Below are 18725 nucleotides of genomic sequence, written 5' to 3' on the forward strand. Positions count from 1 at the left end.
GCTACTTTAGGAGGCTGAGGTGGGAGGGTTGCTTGAGCCTGGGAGGTGAAGGCTGCAGTGAGCTGAGATCACACCACTACATTCCAGCCTGGGTGACAGAGTGAGACCCTGACTCAAAAAAAAAAAAAAAAAAAAAAAAAAGACAGAATTTGAAACCTATTACTTTGGATCCTACATCTGTATTGCCTGGGGAATTTCTGCTGTCATGGAATATATGGAGGCCAGAGGTTCATTTTTCCTTGCCTCAAGAATGTTATAACTTGTGAAGCTATGGATTATATTGAGCAACAACAAGGAAAAAGAATGCTAACAGCCTTAATGATAGAACCAAGCTGGCAGCCTTTTCAGTCTCTCTCTTTCTCCTTCCTTCCCTTTCTTCCCTTCTTTCCCTTCCTTCCCTTCCTTCCCTTCCTTTCCTTCCCTCCCTCCCTTCCCTCCCTCCCTCTTTCCTTCCTTCCTTCCTTCCTTCCTTCCTTCCTTCCTTCCTTCCTTCCTTCCTTCCTTCCTTCCTTCCTTCCTTCCTTCCCTTCCCTCCCTCCCTCCCTCCCTCCCTCCTTCCTTCCTTCTTTCCTTCCTTCCTTCCTTCCTTCCTTCCTTCCTTCCTTCCTTCCTTCCTTCCTTCCTTCCTTTCTTCCTTCCAGATGGAATCTTGCTCTGTCGCCAGACTAGAGTGCAGTGGAGCGATCTCAGCTCACTGCAACCTCTGCCTCCCAGGTTCAAGCACTTCTCTGCCTCACCCACCCGAGTAGCTGGGATTACAGGCACATGCCACCGTGCCCAGCTAATATTTGTATTTGTGTGTGTGTGTGTGTGTGTGTGTGTGTGTGTGTGTGTGTGTGTGTATTTTTTAGTAGAGACGGGGTTTCACCATGTTGGCCAGGATGGTCTCGATCCCCTGACCTCGTGATCCGCCCACCTGGTCCTCCCAAAGTGCTTGGATTACAGGCATGAACCACCACGCCTAGCCATCCCCATCATTTTAAACATCATCCGAGCTTGGGATTTGTTACATTGGTGTAAACTGATTGCCACCAAAGTTCAGGTTCTAATTTATGCACCCATTGTTGAAGAGAGAGCCTCCCAGGTCAGCTCAGGGATGCTTGTTCTTTCTGCATCTGCCTAACCCAGGTGTTGCTTTCCATTTTCCCCTACTTGGTCCCACAGCCTCCTCCTCAGGGACTTTTCTTCATAGTTTAGGTGGAAAGCTGATTGGTTAGAAAATTTCCCCTTACCACCAGCCTTGGTCTCTCCTGGCACAGGAGTCGTTCCACGGTTTGTGGTCGAGTTGACTAGAAGACAGTTCTGGGTGGCCGCGTTTGTTTAGGATGCATGAACTTAAAGCCCATGAATTGCCTCTTCAGGCTTTTCCTGAATTAGCTTCTGTGGGTGGGGTTGGGAAATTTCCCCAGGCTTTCATAGTACTTCCTGCCTCTGGGAAAGAATCTCCCAGGTCTGGCCGCAACTAGAAGGATGAAACTAACAGGGCATCTGAGCCCTAGTGGGAGAACTGGAGCAAAGTAAGAGTTCATGGTAGGTAGGCAGGAGAGCTTCGGCATTGCCTGTTCGCCATGAGGAAACCAGGAGAGAAGGGAAGTGTTATGGGTATGTGAGGGTAGTGGGTAGGGTTACAGAATGCAGTGTCTATGTTTTGGCATTTCATATATATTTATGTTTATTATTTCTTAGTTTTTTTAAAAATGTTTTTTAAACTAAGAAATAATAAACATAAATATATATGAAATGACTTGTAATTTATGAATCTTTTGTTTGGGACCCTTGTAGTTCTGAGCATATGAAAAGGGGAAAAGTAGGTCTTTTACCTTATTGGATTTTTTTTTCCCCCAAGTAGAGATGTGGTCTCGTCATGTTGCCTAGGCTGGTCTTGAACTCCTGGCCTCAAAGAGATCCTCTGGCCCTGACCTCCTAGAATGCTGGGATTACAGCCATGAGCCACTGTGTCTGGTTACCTTATTGCACTTTAAAAATATATGCCCAAAAAACATTTTGGCAGGGAATGGGTGACTTTCAGTTTCCAAACTTCTTGGTGACTCATGGAATCCCCTTTCTTTTCCTTAGATAGAGGCAGGGAATTTCTAGAGAGGGAGGGAGCTGGAAAGCTGTGAATATTTTTTAACTACACCTTGTTTTCCCAGCTATGTAATGTGTTTATTATTGTAAAAATTATGTATTGCTAGGTTCTACCATATAAGCTCAGAGCTAGTGCCTGTCTTCTATGATACTAAAATTTAAGATAGGTATACTTATGAAGATCCGACCTGCAATGACAGAAAACCAAAACAACAATAGTGAAGTAGAAGTACGGTGTTTTCATTGAAAAAAATAAGTAAATTTTAGAGTTCAGAATGAAGGAAAACTTGGGGGAAAAAGTTGAATTTCAGTGTCCGGGTGAAGTGTTCAGCTAGGAGGTTTCCTAAAGGAAAGAGTATTATAGGATCTATTAGAATAAACTTAATTCTTTACACTCCATTGTGTAGCTTGTTGGGAAGGGAAGAGATCCTTCTGATGGGGGAAAGTCCAGAGCTTTTATGGCCCTAGAGAGGTGAGCAAAGATGGTTAATTAAACAGTTTTCTTTCACTTCTGCAAATCACAACATCACCAGATTTTTGGGGTGCAGGTGGGCTAGCTAGCAAGATGCTGACTACCGGAGGTGATTGCTGCTGTGTGCCTCATACCTGAGACTTTGCGCCCTTGAAGGTTAATTGTCACATTACCAATCTGCAGCTGAGGGGGCCCTTGCAGATCTGAGAAACGAGATATCATCAATGCTGGTTTCTGCAGAACACTGAGCCTGGCAGTCAGGCAGGAGGGGAAGGCATGCAGAGGGGACTGCTACAGGAAGTATGCCAACCTGGGCAGGTGGCATCTTGTGTCCCCATACCCATCAGAACCTACATCTTTTTGTAGAACAGGAAGCACAAGATTGATACCAGCCACTCAAACTGCAAACTATGCCATAGCTAACAGTGTGACCTCAATTATCCTGGATTAAGAAAATAACAGGTGGCCAACCCTAAACTCTGCCCATAATAAGGGGAAAAGTCCTTGGGACCTGAGTCAGGTCTGGGGCTAATCTGTGGGAATCTTTTCTGGACACTCCCCTTTGATTTGAATGCCTTTCCACTCATTGAACAATTTATTTACGAACCCTATAATAAGAATGAATAAGAAACGTTTACCAAATACTAACAACATGTTGCAATATTATGCTAGAACTTACAGGAGATACAAAAAAATTATGAAACCTATACTTTTCTAAGTTATACTTTCCAAAATGCTTTCATATTGTTGCAAGATTTTATCCTTATAACCTCTGCTTATCCTTTCCAGGAAGTCTTCGTCCACTAACCTTACCTTGTTATTTATATATCAGTTTTTTCTTTTTTTTGTAGAGATGGGGTTTCGCCATGTTGCTCCTAATGACTAATGAAGCCAATCGTCTTCTCTTATGCTTATTTGCTGTCTGTTTATCTTTTCTGGTGAAATGTCTCTGTAAGTTTTTTGCCCATTTTCTTGATTGGGTTGTTTGTTATTTTATTATTGAGTTTTGAGAGTTGTTTGCATATTTGGGATACAACTTCTATGTCAGATATGTGGGGTTTTTTAGATATACAAAAACCTCAACCTGGCTTAAATGATAAAAAATTACTGGCTCATTGGCCGGGCTTGGTGGCTCATGCCTGTAATCCCAGCACTTTGGGAGGCCAAGGTGGGCAGATCACAAGGTCAGGAGATCGAGACCATCCTGGTTAATACAGTGAAACCTCATCTCTCCTAAAAATACAAAAAGTAGCTGGGCATGGTGGCGGGCGCCTATAGTCCCAGCTACTCCGGAGGCTGAGGCAGAATGGCGTGAACCCAGGATGAGGAGCTTGGAGTCAGCTGAGATCGGGCCACTGCACTCCAGCCTGAGCAACAGAGTGAGACTCTGTCTCAAAAAAATATATATATATATATATTACTGGCTCACATTATAGTGAGACCTGGGCAGACTCCAGAATTGGTGTTCAGTTTTTCTTTTTTTTTTTTTTTTTTTGAGATGGGGTCTCACTCTGTCACCTGGGTTGGAGTGCAGTGGCACGATCTCAGCTTACTACAGCCTCCACCTCCTGGGTTCAAGCAATTCTCCTGCCTCAGCCTCCCAAGTAGCTGGGATTACAGGTGTAGACCACCACGCCCAGCTAATCTTTTGTATTTTTAGTAGAGACAGGGTTTCACTGTGCTACCCAGAATGGTCTCAATCTCTCGAACTCATAATCTGCCCACCTTGGCCTCCCAAAGTGCTGGGATTGCAGGTGTGAGCCACCGTGCCCGGTCAGAGTTCAGTTTTTCACTGTTTCTCCATATCTCTACTCTGCATCTGCTGTCCAAGCTTTATCTGGGGGACAGCTTTTTCCATGGTGACAAAATTGCTGGCCTCACATCCCTAAACCACTTTGTCCAGAAAGAGAGATAGCTGGTAATCAATAGAGCTTAAGAATGAGAGGGCTGATGGGCGAGGTGGCTCACGCCTGTAATGCCAGCACTTTGGGAGGCTGAGGTGGGCGGATCACCTCAGGGCTGGATGTTTGAGACCAGCTTGGCCAACATGGTGAAACCTCATCTCTACTAAAAATACAAAAATTAGCCAGGCATGGGGTTGCACACCTGTAATCCCAGCTACTCAGGAGGCTGAGGCATGAGAATTGCTTGAAGCCAGGAGGCGGAGGTTGCAGTGAGCCAAGATGACACCACTGCACTCCAGCCTGGATGACAGAGCCAGACTCTGTCTGAAAAAAAAAAAAAAGAGAGAGAGAGAGTGACAGAATGGGTCCAGTGGCTCATGCCTGTAATCCCAGCATTTTGGGAAGCCAAGATGGGCACATTGCTTAAGCTCAGGAGTTCAAAACCAGCCTGGGTAACATGGCAAAACATTGTCTCTACAAAAAATACAAAAATTAGCTGGGCATGGTGGTGTGCACCTGTAGTCCCAGCTACTCAAGAGACTGAGGTGGGAGGATTGCTTTAGCCCCGGAGATCGAGGCTGTGGTGAGACAAGACCGTGCCACTGTACTCCAGCCTGGACAACAGAGTGAGACCCTGTCTCAAGAAAAAAAGGAAGGGAAGGCAAGGGGAGGGGAGGGGAGAAGAGAGGAGGGGGAAGGAAGAGAGGGAGGGAGGGAGGAAGGGAAGAAGGAAGGAAGGAAGGAAGGAAGGAAGGAAGGAAGGAAGGAAGGAAGGAAGGAAGGAAGGAAGGGAGGGAGGGAGGGAGGGAGGGAGGGAGGAAGTGAGAGAGAAAGAAGAAAGAAAGAAAAAGAAAGCAAGAAATAAAGGAAGAAAGAAAGAGAAAGAAGAAAGAAAGAAGACAAAGAAAGAAAGAAAGAAAGAAAGAAAGAAAGAAAGAAAGAAAGAAAGAAAGAAAGAAAGAAAGAAAGAGAGAGAGAGAGAGAAGAAAAGAAAAGAAAGAAAGAATATTTTACAACAACCCCAGCCTCCCTAACATCTTGCTGGCGTGAACTGGGTCAGATGCCTATAGTGAAGCAATCTCCATGGCTAGAGGAATGTCACCTGGAAGGGACAATTATACTTTAAGGCTGCCCAATATCTTTTTTTATTACCTTTCCCTTTGAGGTTGTTTTCTGCCCACAGCAGAAGTCAGATGTTCACTGTCTCAGTCCATGTTCAGACAGACTCTTATGCATAGCTATGGCACGTGCATGAAAGCAAGCTCACCAATCAGATGCTTCTGCATGAGATTTTGATTAGGAAGAGAGCAGGATGAGGAAGCTGGATCAATGTTTCTTACCAGGATGGCAGCAGAGGTCCAATCATTTATTTGTTAAGCAGATTGGGCCCATCCCACATAAAATTCAGTCAGCATGACCCTTGACACACATCACTACAAAACTAGGATCTCTATAGTTTCTTCTATTTCTACCCCACCTATTTCAAACTCGGAGATATGTGAGGGTTGGAATGACCCTGTTTCTGAAAGCTGTGTCTGGTAGAAGGTCTGATAGACCTTATTTCTGAGAGCAGTGTCTAGAAGACCTAGGTCAGTTAGAGGAAGCCCACGGGTGCAAGGGGCTTCCATAGCTCTTCCTTTTAAGTATTTTGCATGGAATTTACAGTTTCGCATAAGAAAGTTATATGTCAAATGGTATCGTGGAAGAACACTGGGGGAAAGGGAGATGTTACTTTATTAATTTTAAATAAACCAATGTGGTTGGAGGGTAGAGAGTTGAGGCAAGAGTATGGTTAAACAAGAGGGACAGGACATGTTATGGTTTTTTAATTTGTTTGTTTTAGAGAGAGGGTCTTGCTTTGCTGCCCAGGCTGGAGGGCGGTGGTGCTATCATAGCTCACTGTCACCTGGAATTCCTAGGCTCAAGCAATCCTCCCACCTCAGCCTCCCAAGTAGCTAGTACTACAGCCGTGCGCCACCACCCCTGGATCGCTTTTACATTTATTTATTTATTTTTTGAGATGGAGTCTTGCTCTGTCACCCAGGCTGGAGTGCAGTGGTTTAATCTCGGCTCACTGCAACCTCTACCTCCCGGGTTCAAGTGATTTTTCTGCCTCAGTCTCCTGAGTAGCTAGGACTACAGGCGTGCACCACCACGCCAGGCTAATTTTTTGTATTTTTAGTAGGAATGGGGCTTCACCATGTTGACCAAGCTGGTCTCAAACTCTTGATCTCAAGAAATCCGCCTGCCTCAGACTCCCAAAGTGCTGGGGTTGCAGGCGTGAGTCACTGCACCCGGCCATTTAAAAATATTTTATAGAAAGGGAGTCTTGGCATCTTACCCAGGTTAGTCTCAAACTCCTGGGCTCAAGTGATCTTCTCACCTCGGCCTCCCAAAGTGTTAGGATTACAAGCATGAGCCAGCACACCTGGCCTCATATTAGATTTTATAAGTCACATACCTCATCCAAGTTTATGAGTTGGGCACCTAGAGGTGAGTACTGGGTTTACTGCGATGGGGAGCCCTGGAGGCAGAGGATTTCAGGAAAGATGTTACTGACTTTGAGGTGCCTTTGAGATATCCTATCAGTGAGGCAGTTGGATATGTGGATCTAGGAGCTCAGGAGACATAGAGTCATAGGCAAATTGTTAACTTGGAAAGGCATAGGGTGGGAGTTTCCTGGGGACTTACCCTGGCTTGGTTCATACATGCTGTATGAGAAGTGCATTGCAAATTTTTCTTTGTAATAGGCAGACCTATTGGTTACAAGAGACAGAAACTGTTTAACCAGCTTGGGTCAAGGAAGAATTGATGAACCAAATCACAGGAAGGACAGAAATGCAGCTGGCCCCAAGGAACAATTGGAAAGACAGACTTTCTATAGCCCCTGTCTTGTCTTCTTTTTTCCTCATGTACCGTTATAAAGCTTCCTATCTTCCTCCTTATGGAAATAAGGAGACACAATTATAGACAGACACAATTGCCAGCTGATTGTGCAGGTAACCAGAGAGAGACTGACTGTCTTTACCGTCCCAGTTCGAAAGTTGTGGGCAAGGAATGATTGGCCTGGCCTGGGTCAGGCCTCCCCTTGAAATAATTACCTGTGGTGGTGATATTAGAGTGGTGGTCATGTTTGCACATGGCAGAGTAGAAATTAAGCATTCTGTATCATGATATTGGCCTGGCTGCCTTGATGGAGATCCAAAATAACAATGGGTTGGCTGGGCATGGTGGCTCATGTTTGTAATCTCAGCACTTGGGAGGCTGAGGTGGGGGGATCACTTGAGGCCAGGAACCAGCCTGAGTAAACATAGCATGACCCTGTCTCCACAAAAAATTAAAAATTTAGCTGGGCATTGTGGCATGTGCCTGCAGTCCCAGCTACTCTGGAGGCTGAGGTAGGAGGATCACTTGAGCTTGGAAGTTCAAGACTCTAGTGAACTGTGATTGCACCACTGCACTCTAGCCTGGGCAACAGAGTGAGACCCTATCACAAACAAACAAAAAACGAAAAAACGAAAAAAGCAAATCAAAATAAAAACCACAGTAGGTTAAACAAGACAGGGGTTCATTTTTCTCAAGTAAATGCCTAGACATAAATACAATACTGAAAATACACTTAACAGGACTGCTACGGGTCAAACCAGGAGTGGATCCAGATTTTGTGGGGCTGAATACAATTTTTGGAACCCTCTTTAAGGAAAACAGTACAAAGTTTCCAGTACAAAATTGGTACAAAAGTAAATGCTTGCTAAAGATGAGAAAAGAAATCAGAACAAATTACTGGAGATTTGGAGTTTCAGGTCCCTTTCTTCTGAGATCTCTTCAGCCACTTTACCAGACACATTTCCTAAACACAATCTGTTTCTCTCCATCTAGAACACTCTGCAATTTCCAGTGATTGGGGGCTCTGAAGCTTTATTAGCTTCACGGTACACCTGCCTTCATGCTGCATAAAAATGACTACGTAAAGAGAGAGAACAGATACACAAGTGGTTAGCCCCTTTCACCTTCTCATTACACATAACCCCAAAGGATATTCTTAGGATTTGTAAGTAAGGGTTTCAGAAGAAATATGTCAGCTTAATATGGAGAGAAACTTTTAAATGCCCTCAATAGATACGATGGACTGCATTAAAATATGTTGAATTCCTTATCCCTGGAGGGGACTGGACTGATAACGATGGATGAAGCTGTCTTAATGAAGACTTGAGCAACAGGTTGGGCAGGGCTTATTTAGAGAGAAGAACTCTGAGATAGAGTGAAATGTAAAGAACCTGGACTTCCAAGTAGAAAAGATCTGGGTTTTAGTTCCCACTCCACATCTAACTGGAAGGATGACATTGGGCAAGAGGTTTTATCTCTCTGAACTTGGACTTCCTCATCTGGAAAATGGGGATAACAAGACAATTTAGGTTTCTGTGCAAATTAAATGTGGATGAATTTCAAACACCCAGGTATGTAATAATACAAGTTATTTGCCTCTTTCCAGATCCTTTGCAGTACCGAGATTCTATGATTTTATGTGGGATCTGAGATAGGTCTTAAAATCTAAATAGGACTTAGGTGGGCACATAGGGAGATGTGCATTCTAGACAAAGGACTTTGATTTTGTCTGCCTCACATCCCCTCTCTTTTTCCAACGACAGTCAAGTAATTTGGAGACATTTTATAAATCACAAAACAATCCTCTTATTACCCAACTTCTCATTGTGTGGCTATATAATCCATATCTTGAATGGCAGAAGTAAGTATTCAAGTAATTCCTTTTAAAAGAGTGGTAGGTATTCTATTTACTGAGCTCTTACATATCTGAGAATACTTTTCTGTCGTCTTCACCCAGGCATGTTCGTTTGGTCAGATATAAAAAACTTTTTTGTAAATCCATTTTATGTCTGGCTTAATAGAAGACAGATGAATTCTCATACGTTTCTGCATTCAATCTGTTATAACACATTGCCTTGGTTGAAACATATGAAGAAAATCTGGCTTCACATGGATGTATACTTGGGAAAGGGAGAAATACTTTAATACTCTTTTCAGATAATTCTGGATATTCTCCTTTGATACTATATCAAAATTCAACAACTGGTAGTTTTTCCTAAAGTTTAGTTGCAATGTGGACTCTAAAAGCGATTCAGTTAGAATCCATTAGTCTATCTTTCACACTGAATGGATCTTTTACCCTAATTTTGTAACATCATGCATTTGGTTATTTGGAAAATAATAGTTCACTGAATTATGCATGTCTTCCAGATGTCAACACATTTCATTAAACAATATTAAAAAAAAGTTATATTCAGCCGGGCGCCGTGGCTCATGCCTGTAATCCCAGCATTCTGGGAGGCCGAGGCGGGCAGATCACAAGATCAGGAGATGGAGACCATCCTGCCTAACACCGTGAAACCCCGTCTCTACTAAAAAATACAAAAATTAGCTGGGTGTGGTGGCGAGCACCTGTGGTCCCAGCTACTGGGGAGGCCGAGGCAGGAGAATGGCATGAACCGGGAGTTGGAGGTTGCAGTGAGCCAAGATCACGCCACTGTACTCCAGACTGGGTGACAGAGCGAGAGATTCCGTCTCAAAAAAAAAAAAAAAAAAAAAAAAGACACATTCATTTGCATTCCCATTAATCTCATCAGAAAAGTCTTTAAGCAACAGAGAACTGAGCTCAAAGGTGGCAGATATGACTTTCCCAATATTGTAATCTTCACTTGAAATCTGACATTTTTTCATTGGCAACAAACACCAGCAATTGCTTCCTTTGAAGTAACAGATTCACTTTGTTCATTTTCAAGTAAAAATGATGATACATGAAAACAACAGCTAGATCAGCTTGCAACTCAGTCACACACGTGCTTTTCCTTGAGACCATCATCACGCTCCACTATGTACCAGAAGGGCTTTATATATACTTCCTATTTGTCACACAGAATATTAAAAAGATGTGTACTTAAGATTCAGGACAACGAAAATTAGTATTTTTTATTGTTTCATCAAGGATACTTTTTTCTTCCTGCAAGTGTGTGGTGGTGAAGAATGTAATAATTTCCAGTATAGTTGGCACCATGGCATTGATTTGTGCTAAACTGCGGTTTTATCCAGCATTGTTTTTGTATCAACAGTGCAAATATCTATGCGGTGAAAAAGGCCGGTAACATCTTAGTATTATTATAAAAATAACTTCGACCTTGCAGACTCTCTGATAAGTTTTCAAAGACCCTGAAGGGTTCATGGACTACCCTTTGAGGACATCTGTTTTAGGACATGTCTTCTGCTGATTAATGACTAACTTATATAAAATTTCCCTAAAAGTTCTGTATCTATTGTTCCCTTGGTTTCTTTATTTAGTATTACAAAAAAAGATTAAAATCAAACATAATTTGTTTTCTTTATAGCTAACCTGTTTAGGTACTTAGGTCAATTTCTTTATTTTTTGTAATTTTTTGCCAGAGTATGTCTATATGGGTCTATTTGACTTTTCTTCAATATGATGATCACTTTTGGTTTTAATGCTTTTACCCAGCTCTAAAAACTTTCAATTTTGACTTTTTTTTTTTTTTTTTTTTTTTGAGACAGCATCTCACTCTGTCGCCCAGGCTGGAGTTCAGTGGCGCGATCTCAACTGATTGCAACCTCCGCCTCTCGGGTTCAAGCGATTCTCCCACCTCAACCTCCTGAGTAGCTGGGATTACAGGTGCATGCCACCACGCCTGGCTAATTTTTGTATTTTTAGTACAGACAGGGTTTCATCATGTTGACCAGGCTGATCTGGAATTCCTGGTCTCAAGTGATCCACCCACCTTAGCCTCCCAAAGTGCTAGGATTACAGGTGTGAGCCACTATGCCTGGCCTCAATTTTGATTTTTTTCCCCCATTTTTCCTCCCTCTCTTAGGAACAGCTGTAATTCTTGAGTTATTGATGAATTTGTTTTGTCTACTATTGCTACCATCTTTTTCTCTTTATTTCATCCTTCCTCATTTTTTTTCCCCACAGTTTAGGAGATTTCCTCATTTTGCCGCCTACATCATTCATTGATTGCATTTTCTATGATGTCCGTGCTCTGCTTTACGGTCTTTGCATCTTTTGGTTGTAATGGTTATTTTGATTTCCTTGCAGTTCTCCCATATCATACCTAACTCCCTTTTTGTTTCTCTCGTGCTGTTTGTATTTCATTCTGCTGTCCTTTTATCTCTCCTATTCCCTCTTTATGCCTTTTGTTGTTGTTGTTGTTGTTGTTGTTGTTGTTGTTGTTGTTGTTGTTGTTGTTGAGACGGAGTCTTGCTCTGTCGCCCGGGCTGGAGTGCAGTGGCCGGATCTCAGCTCACTGCCTCCCGGGTTTACGCCATTCTCCTGCCTCAGCCTCCAGAGTAGCTGGGACTACAGGCGCCCGCCACCTCGCCCGGCTAGTTTTTTTTGTATTTTTAGTAGAGACGGGGTTTCACCGTGTTAGCCAGGATGGTCTCGATCTCCTGACCTCGTGATCCGCCCGTCTCAGCCTCCCAAAGTGCTGGGATTACAGGCTTGAGCCACCGCGCCCGGCTTCTTTATGCCTTTTTATTCCCTGTTTGTGGAGGACATGACATCTTACATCCTAGTGATTATCAAACCCAGTAGAAAAATATAGATTTTCTTTGACTCGATCACTGCTAGTTTTGGGACTACCTGAGCACCTTGTTGGAGCGCTAGCTGTTTGACAAGTTGTGTACAGAGCTTCTAACCCTGTTCTCTAGGTCTGTTACATATTCCCCTAGAGCAGTTTTGACACACTAAGATGAGATCTTCTAACTTCCAATGCATGGTTTTCTGAACCAATAGGTTTGGGGAGAATGTATCTTTCTATCACTTGCTGAATTGGGGAGAGCTTCATTAGCACAACTTTCCTGGTTTCTCTCTACTTCCCCACTCTTAGCTTCCTGGGGAGAGGAGTAAGGGTTACCTGAGTGGTGAGTTTAAGAAAATGGGCCTGGGTAACTTAATCTCTTTCTCCAGGAAGCTGGTATGCCTGTAGAAAGTAGAATCTTCTGATAGTTACCCTCTGTGATTTAAGATATCCAGAGGCAAGCATCGCCTCTATAGTAAGGAGGCTTGCATTTCAGATGTGTAACCTCAAAATCCCAACACCTGAAATGTTGGGCTGTGAACCCTGGTAAGTAAATAGGGGGTTAAATTTTGGATGGCGAAATACACACACAAAAGGGAATTGGGTTACGTAAGGCGTGTAGCTTTGAGCTTTAGACTTCAGAGTGTGTATAACGTGTTTTGACTTTGGCATCTTAAAGAAGTTATATTAAGCCAAGTGGGTTTTTACTGTTTTGTAGATAGCTTTTAACTTCTCAGGAGCCTTTAAGTCTTAAGCCACCTCATATTTTGACCTTAGCAGACAGCAATAGTTTATGTAAGGACATTGCTGCTTGTTCTTTTACAAAAAGGCAAAGCTACACACACTGGACCTTAGTGAAGATGTGGTCCCTAGCAAAACAGCACACCCCTCAACAAGCCTCTTCATAGGCCTCAAGTGGCTTTGTAGTGCACACCGTGATTATATGCTGAAACTTTATGGCACTGGCCTTATTTCACATGTGTGAGCTTCTTGGAAACTTCAGCAGACACTGGTGGATATAGAGGACTTAGTGGGCAGGCAGAGTTAAAGCAAGAATTCAAATTTTCGGGGAAAACAAACAACTATTTCAATATGTAATTATTTTAGGAACTGGTGGCAAAAAATTGTTTACTGCTCTTAAAATCCAAGCCAGTTGAATCCATGTGAGCTACAAAGCATTTGTAAGAATTAAGTTTTAAATTATTACTGCCACAAGGAAGCTTCTCTTTTATGGTAATGTTCTTTATCTTGATCTATGTGCTGGTGACTTGGACGCATTCACTTTGTAAAAGTGTGTTGAGCTGTGCACTTGATTTGTATACCTGCCCATTTGAATGTTTTGCTTCTAAAAAATTTGTATAAAAAACAATTAGCGGCAATCCTATGTAAATAGCATTAGATTCCCTGACCAAAATCCATTCTATATTTTAATTAAGGCTGGACACAATGGCTCATGCCTGTAATCCCAGCACTTTGGGTGGCTGACATGGATGGATCACTTGAGCACAGGAGTTGGAAACCAGCCTGGGCAACATAGCCAGACTCTGTCTCTAAAAAGAAAAATTAGCCCGGCATGGTGGTATGCACCTGTGGTCCCAGCTACTCAGGTAAGGTAGGAGGATTGCTTGAGCCTGGGAGGTTGAGGCTGTGGTAAGCAGTAATAGCACTATGGCACTCCAGCCTGGGAGACAGAGTAAGAGTCCTGTCTCAAAAACAAAAAACAGGCCGGGCGCGGTGGCTCAAGCCTGTAATCCCAGCACTTTGGGAGGCCGAGATGGGCGGATCACGAGGTCAGGAGATCGAGACCATCCTGGCTAACACGGTGAAACCCCGTCTCTACTAAAAATACAAAAACTAGCCGGGCGAGGTGGCGGGCGCCTGTAGTCCCAGCTACTCGGGAGGCTGAGGCAGGAGAATGGCGTAAACCCGGGAGGCGGAGCTTGCAGTGAGCTGAGATCTGGCCACTGCACTCCAGTCCGGGCGACAGAGCGAGACTCCGCCTCAAAAAAAAAAAAAAAAAAAAAAAAAAAAAAAAAAAAAAAAAAAAAACAATTAAAAAAAAAAAACCTCCAAAATTTAAAAATTAATTTAAAAAGTATATTTTAACTAAATGTTTTATTGCAGGCTGGGCATGGTGGCTCACACCTGTAATCCCAGCACTTTGAGAGGCTGAGGCAGCCAGATCACTTGAGGGCAGGAGTTCCAGACCAGCCTGGCCAACATGGTGAAACACCGTCTCTACTAAAAATACAAAAATTAGCTGGGTGTGGTGGTGCGCACCTGTAATCCCAGCTACTTGGGAGGCTGAGGCAGGAGAATTGCTTGAGCCTGGGAGGTGGAGGTTGCAGTGGGCCAAGATCATACCACTGCACTCCAGCCTGGGTGACAGAGCAAGACCCCCTATCAAAAAAAAAAAAAAAAAAGTCTTATTGCTCAACAACTGTTAATCGGATATTCTCTTACATGAAGGCAAATATATCCTAATGCATTGTTCATTTCATCTAAGCTTACTAACATAAAGTTCTTCATAATAGTTTCCTATACTTTAAAACTCTATGCCCCCCTTTCCACTCATTATTTTTATATGTAACTTAATTATTAAGCATTTATTTATTATCAAGCTTGCCATACGTTTGCCTATTTTAATGCCTGTTTTGTTGTTATGCACCCCTCTATGATGTCATTTCTTCTCTATTTCATCAATTTATGTTTTTACTTTTATTATTTCCTTTGTTATGCTTACTGTTAATTTGTTCTGTTTTTTAAGATCGTCTCTTTTCTCATTTGTTGTTAAATTGTGATATGTCTCTGTTGGATTTACTTTTATTCATCCTCTCTAAAGTTTGTTAGGCTTTCTGGATATGAGGATTGGTATCTCTCAACAACCCTGGAAGATTCTCAGCCATTTTATCTTCAAATGTTGCTTCATCTTCGTTCTTTTTTTTTTTTTTTTTTGAGACGGAGTCTCGCTCTGTCGCCCAGGCTGGAGTGCAGTGGCCGGATCTCAGCTCACTGCAAGCTCCGCCTCCCGGGTTCACGCCATTCTCCTGCCTCAGCCTCCCGAGTAGCTGGGACTACAGGCGCCCGCCAGGTCGCCCGGCTAGTTTTTTGTATTTTTAGTAGAGACGGGGTTTCACCATGTTAGCCAGGATGGTCTTGATCTCCTCCTGACCTCGTGATCCGCCCGTCTTGGCCTCCCAAAGCCTGGGATTACAGGCTTGAGCCACCGCGCCCGGCCTTCATCTTCGTTCTTAATGTTATCTCCTTCTGGAGCTCCACTGAGTTATGTTAGACCTTTTAATCCTGTCTTCCATATCTCGTAACCACCTTTCGTTTATATTTTCCATCTTTGAATCCATAGACTGAATCCTGGTAAATTCTTCTTCTTTTTTTTTTTTTAACCCAAATAAAAAATGGTCAATATCTAATAAATTATTTGGGCCTGTTTTTTAGTACACTGGGTCTTTTTTCCACTGTGTCTGATCTACTCTTTAGTCAGTTCGTTGACTAATTTAAAATGATATATTTTTCATTTCTAGAAGTTCTGCTTTGTTCTTTTTAAAATCTACTTGGCTCTTCTTTATAGTTTCTTATTTCCTGCTCATAATTTCTTTTCTCTGCCTTTATTTCCTGAAATACATTAAACATATTCCTTTTAGATTCTATGACTGGGAAAATCTGGCAGAAGGAGCCCTTACATTTCTGCTTCTCCTGTCTATCGGTTCACTGGATCTGACTCATGGTATCTTGCCTTTAGGGATTTTGTGATTCTTCTTTTTTTGAGACGGAGTCTTGCTCTGTCGCCCAGGCCGGAGTGTAGTGGTGCAATCTCGGCTCACTGCAACCTCTGCCTCCTGGGTTAAAGTGATTCTCCTGCCTCAGCGTCCCGAAGAGCTGGGATTACAGGAGCCTGCCACCACGCCCGGCTAATTTTTGTATTTTTAGTAGAGACAGGGTTTTGCCATGTTGGCCAGGCTGGTCTTGAACTCCTGACCTCAGGTGATCCGCTCACCTCGGCCTCCCAAAGTGCTGGGATTACAGACGTGAGCCACCATACCTGGCTGGTATTTTGTGATTCTTAATGTAAACTATTATTTTCCTTGAAATTTATCCTTAGCAATTCATTGAGGCCTGGGCTGAAAATAAGCTCTTCCTAAGACATTTTGTATTTGTTTCTACAGGATGTTAAATTTCCACTTGAATTTTTTCTGATCATGCAGGCAGCATAAGTTCAGACCAAAAACCTTTAGGAGGTCTAGTATATTAAGTTATTCATTACGTAACAAATTACATAAAATTTAGTAGCTTAAAACACAGCTTAGTTATCTTTACACAATCTTTGTAGAAAATGGGTGTAGCTTAGCTGGGTGGTTCTGGCTCAGGGTCTCACCTGAGGTTACATTAAAGATGTCAGTTGGGACTGCAGTCATCTAAAGGCTTACCTTAGGGGCTGGAGGGTACACGTTCAAGGGGGCTCAGTCCCAGGCCTGGCGAGGTAATGCTGGTTGCTAGAAAAAGGCCTCTGTTCCTTGTCTGTCTACAGACCAGCTTGAATGTCTTCATGACATGGCAGCTGATCTCCCCCAGAGAGAGTGTTCCAACAGAGTAAAACCTAGAAGTCTCAATATTTTATATCCTAGCCCTTGGAAGTCACATCTAGTAATTTCTGCAATATTTTATTAGTTGCACAGATCAGCCTTGATCAATGTACAAGGAGAGTGTATGCAAGAAGTGAATGCCAGCAGGCAGAGGTCACTGAAACCATCTTAGATCCTGGGTACCACAGATGGCTTATTGTTGTAAATTACCCATGGAGATTTTCTCCTCATTCTCTCTAGTACTAAGGTCAAATCAGTTGTTACCCGACTTTTTTACAATAGGATTTTATTTTTGTTTACTTTTATACTGGGGTATATTCATTTGGATCCTGACTGTAAGTAGCTATCTCCCATTAAATTCTCCACTGGGGGCGGGGGCGGTGGCTCACACGTGTAATCCCAGCACTTTGGGAGGCCAAGGTGGGTGGATCACCTGAGCTCAGGAGTTCGAGACCAGCCTGACCAACATGGTGAAACTCCGTCTCTACTAAAAATACTAAAAAGTAGATGGGCGTGGTGGCAGGCACCTGTAATCCCAGCTACTCATGAGGCTGAGGTGGGAGAATCACTTGAACCCGGGAGGCGGAGGCTGCAGTGAGCCGAGATCAAGCCATTGCACTTCAGCATGGGCAACAAGAGTGAAACTCAGTCTCAAAAACAAACAAACAAACAACAACAACAAAAAAAAACAGATTCTCCACTGGGGAAGGTCCCTAGGCCTATGTCCTGAAACCCTGTAATCCATGGAAATCAAGACCTCAGAGTTGTTTAGACAACCTCAGAGCGATGTAAGAGCGTTTAGCTTCCAGAACCCCTGCTTGCAACTCATGGTGGGAATTTGGAGATTGATGTCAGCCCATCAATACATTTTAAAATGTTATTTTTATTGAAAAAAAAGTGTTTACTGAGAATTTTAATTGTTTTATTATTTTATTTTTTGAGACAGGGGCTCACTCTGTCACCCAGGCTGGAGTGCAGTGGCACCATTTTGGCTCACTGCAACTTCTTCCTCCCAGGCTCAGGCAATTCTCCCACCTCAGCCTCCTGAGTAGCTGGGACTAGTAGTACCTATAGGTGCACCACCACCATGCCCGGTCAATTTTTGTATTTTTTGTAGAGACGGAGTTTCACCATGTTACCCAGGCTAGTCTTGAACTCCTGGGCTCAAGTACTCCTCTGGCCTCAGCCTCCCAAAGGGCTGGGACTACAGGCATGAGCCACCACACCCGGCCAGAATTTTAATTGTTTTAATCAGATTTGCTCAAATAAATTATCCATCATATGACAGAAAGAGAATTCAATTAAAATGTTTTCCTTGAATTTGCACGATTTGCACTATTATAGGGTCTGCACTATTATGACAGTATTTCTAACTTTTAGAAGGGAATTCTTACCACTTTAACTCCAATCTAGCCTCTGCTGTACTATAAACATTTAAGACTAAGACTATTAAGACTATTAAAACATTAAGACTATGTTCCTTTTGGTACTGTTTCAGCGACTTCTTACAAATTTTGGAATGTAAGTATTTTATTATTACATTTAGTTCTAAATGTATTATAATTCCCCATTATGTTTCCTTCTTTGGTTTATAAATTGTTAAAAAATACGTTTTATAGGCTAGGCACGGTGGCTCACAGCTGTAATTCCAGCACTTTGGGAAGCCGAGATGGGTGGATCATGAGGGGTTCAAGACCAGCCTGGCCAAGATGCTGAAACCCCATCTCTACTAAAAAGTACAAAAAATTAGCCGGGCATGGTGGCACACCCCTGTAATCCCAGCTACTCGGAAGGCTGAGGCAGGAGAATCTCTTGAACTGGGGCAACAGAGGTTGCAGTGAGCTGAGATGGAGCCACTGCACTCCAACCTGGGTGACAGAGCAAGACTCCATCTCAAAAAATGTATGTGTATATATATTTTATAAATAATTTTGAACACTTCATTTTTGGTTAGTTGATATATTCATAGTATTGAAAAACGAAAAATGTAAGATGGTATTCAGTGAAAAGTTTCACCACTACTACTGATCCCATCCACATGGTTTCATATACTTTCCCC

This window comes from Rhinopithecus roxellana, unplaced genomic scaffold (assembly GCF_007565055.1).
Source record: "Rhinopithecus roxellana isolate Shanxi Qingling unplaced genomic scaffold, ASM756505v1 contig2860, whole genome shotgun sequence".
Lineage (NCBI taxonomy): Eukaryota > Metazoa > Chordata > Mammalia > Primates > Cercopithecidae > Rhinopithecus > Rhinopithecus roxellana.